The sequence below is a fragment of the Cnephaeus nilssonii genome (genome assembly GCF_951640355.1).
Source record: "Cnephaeus nilssonii genome assembly, chromosome: 4".
Lineage (NCBI taxonomy): Eukaryota > Metazoa > Chordata > Mammalia > Chiroptera > Vespertilionidae > Cnephaeus > Cnephaeus nilssonii.
In genome coordinates, this window is record NC_137075.1 from 22586281 (window position 1) to 22596031 (window position 9751).

A 9751-nucleotide genomic window follows, 5' to 3' on the forward strand; every position below is an offset into this window, starting at 1 on the left:
ATTAAGTACATCAGTGATTTTCAACATTTTTCATCTCATGGCACACATAATCTAATTACTAAAATTCTGTGGCACACCAAAAAGTATTTTTTGCTGATCTGACAAAAAAACCCCAAAGGTATAATTTTGATTCATTCACCCCATATGGCTGTTGTTGTTTTGGCTGTTGTGATTTTTTTATTTGACAGTCTAAGTCCGTGGTCGGCAAACTGCGGCTCGTGAGCCACATGCGACTCTTGGGCCCCTTGAGTGTGGCTCTTCCACAAAATACCACGGCCTGGGCGAGTCTATTTTGAAGAAGTGGCGTTAGAAGAAGTTTAAGTTTAAAAAATTTGGCTCTCAAAAGAAATTTCAATCGTTGTACTGTTGATATTTGGCTCTGTTGACTAATGAGTTTGCTGACCACTGGTGTAAGGGAAAAGAGGTCAGTGCCCCTGACTAAATAGGTAGGTACTACACGTTTTAAAAATTCTTGCAGCATACTGGTTGAAAATCACTGAAGTACGTAAAAATCATTAGTGGCAGCTGGGAGGAAATTACATTGTAGGCAACTGTACATTTTAGCTTTTAAAAAAATTTTTTTAAAAAAATATATTTTATTGATTTTTTACAGAGAGGAAGGGAGAGGGATAGAGAGTTAGAAACATCGATGAGAGAGAAACATCGACCAGCTCCCTCCTGCACACCTCCTATTGGGGATGTGCCCGCAACCAAGGTACATGCCCTTGACCAGAATCGAACCTGGGACCTTTCAGTCTGCACGCCGACGCTCTATCCCAGGGGTCCTCAAGCTTTTTAAACGGGGCCAGTTCACTGTCCCTCAGACCGTTGGAGGGCCGGACTATAGTTTAAAAAAAACTATGAACAAATTCCTATGCACACTGCACATATCTTATTTTGAAGTAAAAAAACAAAATGGCAAAAACACCTGCATGTGGCCCGCGGGCCGTAGTTTGAGGATGCCTGCCCTATCCACTGAGCCAAACCGGTTAGGGCTTAAATTTTTTATTGACTTTGGAGAGGAGGTGAGGGAGAGAGAGATAAAAACATCAATGATGAGAATCATTGATCCGCTGCCTCCTGCACATCCCCTACTGGGGACTGAGCCTGCAGCCTGGGCAGGAATAGAACCGTGACTCCTGGTTCATAGGTCAGCACTCAACCACCAAACCACACCAGCTGGGCCATTTTAACTTTTTAAAAGAGTGATATGATTGGACTGTTTCTAAAAACAACATTAGGAAACTCAGGGTCCTCTTGTTAATCTACTAGTAATAGATATGTGATAGAGTGAAAAGAAATCAGGAAATATGCTTTAATTTGGGCTCTATCATGGTAATCTTGGGCAAGCCTGTTCCTTGGAGTCTGTGTTTTCTCATCTATAAAATGAAAAAATTGGGTTAGGGCAGTGGTTCCCTGCAGAGGTCAGGGTTCAACAGAACTTGACGGGGACCTCTGCATACTGCCTCAGAGAATGCTCCACTTCCAGAAGGAAAACATGTCTCTCAATCCCTTGCCTTCTGTGCTTCCTAAAAGCTACATGTTAGGAGAGCTGGAACCAGTGATGGTGAAGTGTTCGTATGAATTGGGTGGAGGCAGAAAAATGATAAAAATATGCTAATATCTGATTAGAAGCATTATATATACTTTATTTTTAATTTTTAAATTGATTTGAGAGAGAGAGAAACATTGATTTGTTGTTCCACTTATTTACGCATTTATTGGTTGATTCTTGTGGTGCCTTGACCAGGAATTGAACCCACAACCTTGGCGTATCTTACTAACTGAGCTATCCAGCCAGGGCACATTATATATACTTTTAAATGTTTCAACATATTGCCAGATGGTATATTACAGAATAGCACTACAGTTTATTTATCTTAACCTTGTATTTGCCATGATGTAGCTTTGCAAGATTTCTTTCTGTCATTGCAAATCTACCTTCTTCCCAGTTCCCACCCCTCTACCGTACCCTCGTCTCCATTTCAGAGGGAGGTTCTCAGTGGTCTTATACATAAAGATCATTTGGAGCAGATATTAAAAAGGCACATTGTCGAGGCCCTACTCAAGGTGATTCAATAATAAAAATGAGGCCGGAAATCACAATGTATAAAGATGCAATTTATGACAATAACATAATGGGGAGGGACAGAACTGTATAGAAGCAGACTTTTGTGTTATATTGAAGCTAAGTTCAAGCTAGTTTGTTAGAAATTGAAGATGACAATTGTAAATCACAGGTTAACTATAAAGATGTTACAACAAGAAGAAAATTTAAAGTGACCCTAGAATATATATATATTTTAAGTATTATAAAGTATAAAGCTATGTATAACTATTCTTTATGTCCCTTTAACTTAAAAAAAAATCCTTGAAATATCACTTAAGTAAATTGGTGCAGAACACTGTTTTGGCTTGAAGTAGAGAGGGCTCTGACAGTTTTTCCACCTCAGTTTTAATGCCTCGCTTAGAATATATTTTCTGTTCTTTTGTTTTCTTAAGATGCTACCTACAATGTGATTACATTCAGATTATTCAAAAATCATACTGCTTTTGTGAAAGAAAAACAGCAAAATGGAGTTGATATTCTCCAGAGAGCCATCTGAAATGGAGCAGGGCCCAGCTGGTGTGGCTCAGCGGGAACCAAGAGGTCGCCTGTTCATTCTCAGTCAGGGCACATGCCCGGGTTGTGGCTCGATCCCCAATAGGGGTGCATGCAGGAGGCAGCCGATTGATGATGCTTCTCTCTCATTGATGTTTCTATCTATCCATCTCCCTTCCTCTCTAAAAATCAATAAAAACATATAAAAGAAAATGGAGCAGGGAGGCTTCTGGGAAGCTGGCTAACTCACCCCCTTCCATGTGAAACTGAACTTTTTAGCTGGCCTAAACCAAATGGCTACACCCTGATACATGTCCTGGAACTAGACTTGCATCATTGAACTCTTCTTTTTTTTAATATACATTTTTATTGATTTCAGAGAGGAAGGGAGTTGGAGAAAGATAGAAACATCAATGAGAGAGAGAATCATTGATCGGCTGCTTCCTGCCTGCCCCATACTGGGGATTGAGCATGCAACCTGGGCATATGCCCTGACAAGGAATCCAACCATGATTCATAGGTTGATGTTCAACCACTGAGCCACACCAGCTATTCATATTATTAAAAAATATTGATTTAGAGAGCAAGGGGGGAGGGAGCGGGGAGAGAGAGAGAGAGAGAGAGAGAGAGAGAGAGAGAGAGAGAGAAACATCGATCAACCGCCTCCCATACATACCCCGACTGACAGGGTATCCAACCCTCAATCTGATCACGAATGGAACCTGCAACCTGGGTATATGCCCTGACCAGAATTGAACTGGCAATCTTTTAGTACATGGGATGACACTCAACCAACTGAGCCACACAAGCCAGGGCTCTAGTCATATCTACACCACTGATTTATTTTTTTCACCACTGATTTATTTTTATACCACTGATTTATTTTTTTTCACTTGGATAGTTAGCAGTGTTTATTGAAAAGTCCCTCCTTTCCCCAGTGATCTATAATGCTATCTCTATCTTATCAAATATGCACGGATCTATTTCTGGGCTCTCCACTCTGTTTTATAGGTTTATTTGTTTTTGTATCAATACCGTATCATGCTAATTATTATAATGTTATGGTAAGTCAATCTATTACATTTTAGATTCAACTTGTTAAGTTTTGTAAAACTATGGTGAGATTTTTGTTGTTAATCCTCACCCAAGGCTATTTTCCCATTGGTTTTTTAGAGAGTGCAAGGGAGGGGGAAATACAGAGACAAACATCGATGTGAGAGAGACTCATCCTGCATGTGCCAGGACCAGGGCTAGGGATCGAGCTGGCAAAGGAGGTACATGCCCTTGACTGGATCGAACCCCGGACCCTTCAGTCCACAGGCCGATGCTTTATCCACTGAGCCAAATTGGCTAGGGCCCACCACTATTTCTAAATGTTGGTAATTGATCATCTGTTCAGATCTGTAACTTCATCATTTTGAGGATTTTATCTAAATGGACTCATAGCATATGTACCTTTTGAAACTGGCTTTTCACTCAATATAATTCCCTTAAGACCCATCCAAATTATTGCATGTGTCAATAGTTCATTTCCTTTTTATTACTGGGTAGTATCACATTTTCTGGATATATTTCAGTTTGTTGAGCTCTTCAGTTATTGAAGATGTAATTACTTTTCAATAAAAAGGCAAGTACCACTTTAATTATAATTCTGAATTGTTTATTTTTGTGTTAATATCCATCTATCTATATAATAGGGGAATATGCAAATTATCGGACGCCATCACATCATGACCGTTCACAGGGTGGGCGGGGCTGCGGGGCTGTGGGGCGGGACTCCGGGTCTAGCGTGATTTCGTCCCGCCCAGGCAGACTCCCCTGCAGCCCGCAGCCAAATCCCGACGCCCACCTGGGGTTTACTAAACTTTACTGGAGCTGCTCCCCACAGCTCATCCCCTGCCCCAGGACTGCGCTGCCCGCAGCAGGGCGCCCCAGCAGCCTCCCTCCCGTCTGGCGGGTGGCCTGGCCGGGGTGAGCAGAGTGGAGCAGAGGCTGCAGGGAGCCACGGAGGGGCGGGGCGGGCGGAGCCAAGTTCCCAGGGGTCTGAGGAGAGCGCCTGACAGGAGCCCGGACTGCAAAGAAGGAAGAGGAAGTGGCCTCGGGGAGCTCTTCCAATCCCCCTGCACGGGCACCCTACCCCAGCCCCGCACCCCGGGGGGGGGGGGGGGGGGGGGCGGGGTGGTGATGGGGAGGCTGACCGGACAGAGAGAAGACCCAGCCTGGGGGTAGCTACAGCCTGCACCTCCAACTCCCATCTCTTCCCCCGCCACCCCGCCAGGGGCGCCCACAACAATAGCACGCCAGCAATGACCCGTCATTCACCGCCTCCCCCCCCCCCCCCCCCCCAGGCACCTGCCTCCCACGGAAGCAGCGCGGCTCCCTCCCGCCGGCTCCCACGAAAGGCTCCTGCGGGCGCACTGCGGCTCCTGCGGGAGCGGTGGGCGGCCTACTGTGCGCGATATTGTGTGCTGGGCTACTAGTGTTTTTATAAAGTACAATAACTATGCTAGGTATTTGCAATATCTTTTATGACCTAGCCTTGGCAGCAATCGATCATTACTTCTGCCTTCTTCTATTGGACATATAGCCCATCCACGATTCAGGGTGGGAAGGTAGTTAACAAATACAAATATGTGAATATCAGGAAGCAAGGATCACTGGGGCTGTCTTGGAGACTGGCTACCTGAATCTTTCAGTTTATCTAGATGGAAAGCTGTAATGACTCTTGTAAACCTTAGCTAAAAGAATAAATTATCCCCTACCTTGGAAAAGTTATATGCTAATGCTTATTCACTGTGAGGATTTTTCTATTTGTGGTAGGTTTAAAGTTTATGTGAAAACCATGTAATTAGCCTTGGCCCGTTTGGCTCAGTGGATAGAGCGTAGAGTCCCAGGTTCGATTCTGGTCAAGGGCATGTACCTTGGTTGCGGCTGATTGATGTTTCTCATCGATGTTTCTGGCTCTCTATCCCTCTCCCTTCCTCTCTGTAAAAAATCAATAAAATATATTAAAAAAAAAAACCCCATGTAATTAGAAAGACTTTAAAAATGGGTTGGTATTTTTTTTAATCCTCACCTGAGGATATGTTTTGAGAGAGAGAGAGAGAGAGAGAGAGAGAGAGAGAGAGACCGGTGAGAGAGGAGCATTGATGTTGCTTGGCTGCCTCCTGTATGTGCCCCAAGAAGGGATTGAACCTGCAACCTACGTATGTGTCCTGACTGGTAATTGAACCCACAACCTTTTGGTGTATGGGATGATGCTCCATCCCGGCTAGAAAAATGGGTTGGAATTTAATGGAGCTATCTTTTGGCTGTATGATGCAGAAATAGTCCTTGACAGAGTTACTTTAATATGTAAGGGGTCCAGAAATAGATCTGATGGCTCCGTCTCTTTAACGAGGGCACAGTTTATAATCATCATAGAAGGATTTCAGAGATGCATGCTGCCTTATGAAGCTCTCTATAGAAAATCTAATGCATAAAACAGATAAACTAGGAATGGTGTTTGATAATTCCATTATCAAAAAGGAGGGTTTTAATTCTTTTAAATTTGAGAGCAATCTTTTGCACTTATGTCTTTACAGATTAAAAAATGTTAATGATAGTGTTTAGAATCAGAACAAATTAAGAACTAATGTCGGTGGAAAAAATGTTGGAGACTCAATGCCTAGAGAAGATAAATCCAAATTAAGGTCAGGTGTCAGGAGATTGGGACATCCTGACTTTGGAGAGTCTAGTCAATTTACTCTGGGTCCTGTTTTGGGCAGTTGGAAATGTTTCCCTTGCTCAGTGAATTCCTGGCATTACTGCCTCATGCTTTTGTTTGACTCTATGCAGTTTTACATACACACAACCTTGACGCAAACTAAGCATTATATGAATTGATGAAAGTTACGAATTTAGTAACTTCGTTAAGATTTAGGGTGGAGTATTTACAAGAAAGGAATTCTGTTGCAGGCCCTTGCCTGGCTTGCTCGCCCCCTCTGTAGTCTAGGTCTCCAGCTGTCCAAGGACTTCTTTGTTACAAGGGGAGTCAAGAGCTTCCTTTCTGCCCTTCTCTCAGGTCCACACCCAATCTCACAATACTGCAGAGCAGGGGTCCTCACCCCACAGAACCGTATGACCTTAGAAATGCAAACCTTCATGTCCCACTCTAGGCCAACTAAGGCAGGAACTCGGGGGAGAGGGGTGAGGACACTCAGCAATCTTTAGAACGAGCTCTCCAGCTAATGCATGCTAATGTTTGAAAACCAATGGAAAAGACATAAAAAAAACACCAAAAACAAAACACATGTGAGGAAAAATCAAGGGAGAGAACATTTGAACATTCATCCGAATACAGACACCTGATAGTGCCCTTGCCCTGCTCCTGTCAGGTGGGGTGTGTTGCTTCTACTTCCAGGGCCGGGAGAATCCCAGCCCCAGACTCACTAGTGGTGTGGAATTTTGGCTTTTGCCTGGTCAGTGCCAGCCATGGCCTGGTTGTTCTTTTCTCTTCATCCAATTTCTCAACCAGGACTGAGGACTAGCTATTACAAGGCTTTGAGAGAGCTTGTGGAATGTGAAAATCTGCAGTGTGTATTCCCCTGCATTGGGATTGTGGAGATCACTGATGATTACTTACAATGATTCTTTTGCGTGGGGGATGGAAATACCTTGAGCTAAAGGGGAAAACAATTGCATTGGCCTTTTCACAGATCCAAGGACTGAGGAGGGCATTTTATTTATTTACGGCACTAGAGGCCCAGTGCACAGGATTCGTGCATTGGTGGGGGGCATGGCCTGTGGAGATGGGCCCACTTATCCCTGTCAGCTGAGCGGCTGTGGACCCGCCCTCTGAGCAGCACTGGGAGCGCACTGACTACCAGTTGTTTTGGTCGTTCCACAGTTCAGTCGCTGGGCTTTTATTATATAATATTTATTTATTTAGTCCTCACCCGAGGACATGCTTATTGATTGTCTTTAGAGAGAGGGGGAGGGTGGGGGGAGAGAGAGAGAGAGAGAGAGAGAGAGAGAGAGAGATTGGTTGCTTTCCCAACCTAGGTATGTGTTTCTGTGTACAGGACGAGCCACACTGGCAGGGCCTGAGGAGGGTATTTTAAAGGCCTGAGCTGCACCATAGCAATTAGGTTCTTTAGACTTTAATCTATTAATCATTTTCTTTATTGTCCTGCTTTTGGGATTATAACTAAAAAAACTTTGTTCCTTATTTTCTCTTCTATATCTCTTTTATCTGGTTTTTATTTTTTTCATTAATCTCATTGGTCCACTTGGAATTTATTTTGGCTTGAAATTTCATTAAATGCATACATTTGAAGGACACTGACATCTTCATATCATGTTTCCCACCAACAATGTCTCCACGTTATTAAAATGTTCTTTCAGTTTTTGTAAATTGTAACAGTACCACACATTTTCAAAGTTTAGCCCTAGATTTATCTTTCGTTTTTTTGCCATTTCAAATGGCATCTTTTGTCCATTATATTTTCTAACAGGTTAGAGTTGGAGCAAAGCCATCGGTTGTTGCAAGCAATTGCTGTATTTTGAAACCAGCTTCCCAACATTGAGTTCCAATAGTTTCAGGTGATTCTCTTGAGTTTTCCTCCTCTCACCTGCAGGTGGTGCTGCTCCATTGTGTTCAGGGTTTGGCACTGCCTTGTTCCTCCATGAACACACTCTTCTTTCCCTCTAGAGTCTAGACCAGTGATGGCGAACCTATGACACGCGTGTCAGCACTGACACGCGTAGCCATTTCTGATGACACGTGGCCGCATGCCGAGGATGAAACATTTGCTGCTCCTGAGGATGAAACATTTGCGACTAGGGTCTTGGAGTTAGTTTTTTCCTCAAAGTGACACACTACCCGAGTTATGCTCACTTTTTTGGTGAAGTTTGACACATCAAGCTCAAAAGGTTGCCCATCACTGGTCTAGACTCTTCTAGACCAAGCACATCAAACCCAAAGGCTGACACCGGCCAATTAGACAAGGTTTACTATGTGGGCTGCAAAAAAACAAAAGCTTCAATTTCCATAGAAACGTAGGTTTATTTAGATAGAGACATGCTGAATACAAAGGGATGAGATAAATGAATAATCGTTAACATAAAATAATAGAACATGTTAATAAAAATTAATATTTTTTCTTGAACATTAACTTACCAGACACTGGATAACTACACAAATTAATAAGCATAACGCAAATAAATCTATTTTTCTTGTACTCCCCTGAAAGCAAAGTATTTCCTGTTGCACACACCAAACAAGTCAGTCCAAGACTAATGATGTGGCAATCGGCTGCTAAAATATTCGCTGCTAGACAAATGGTGCGCATGTGCATAAGGCACATAAGGGAAATGAATGCAACATGGTTATAGTAATCAGTCATTAGCAAACATTGTAGTTCGTTATTAATAAATATGTATAACAAGATATTGTAAAAATTACAAAATTTTTATTAAAACGTTTCTTACATACCGTTATATTGGCTGGGCCACAAAAATATTCGTTGTGGGCCACATGAGGCCCGCGGGCCGTGAGTTTGATGTGCTTGCTCTAGACCTTTGCTTTCTCCAAGTTTTAGTCCTTCAACCACTCAATACATAATCTCTTCCTCAGAGAGCTCATCCCCTTTTAAAAATATTTCAGCCTCAATGCAGTGGCTCCCAAATTTATGTTGAGCCTTGACTCTAATTCTGAATGTCCGAAAGCATGTTGGGTTTTCCTAGGACCTCACAAAATCTGCTTACCTAAAATGGAACAAATTGGCTATTCGAGGATTCCTTTATGCCACTTGTGGTATACAATTCATAGCTGTGTAGGCTTAAATTGTAAAATTCATGTGATTGTTTTTTCTTTGTCTCTCATTTCCACATAGTTATCAAGTCTTTCTTTTTCCTTTCAAATGTCCCATACTCATCTATATTTTCCTCCTAGTCATACTCCAGGTCATTTTAATCTCTCGTGGACCATTGCAACCACCTTTTAACTGGTTTTCTTGTTCTTAATCTTCCCTTCATTGATTGCTTCATTCTATTCAACATTAATCGGGCTTGTCCTATGTGCCAGGTGCTAGACATTTACAGATGAATGACAGGGGCCCTGCTCTCAACGAGATGAATGGGGCAAACAGGTAACCTAATAATCACAGT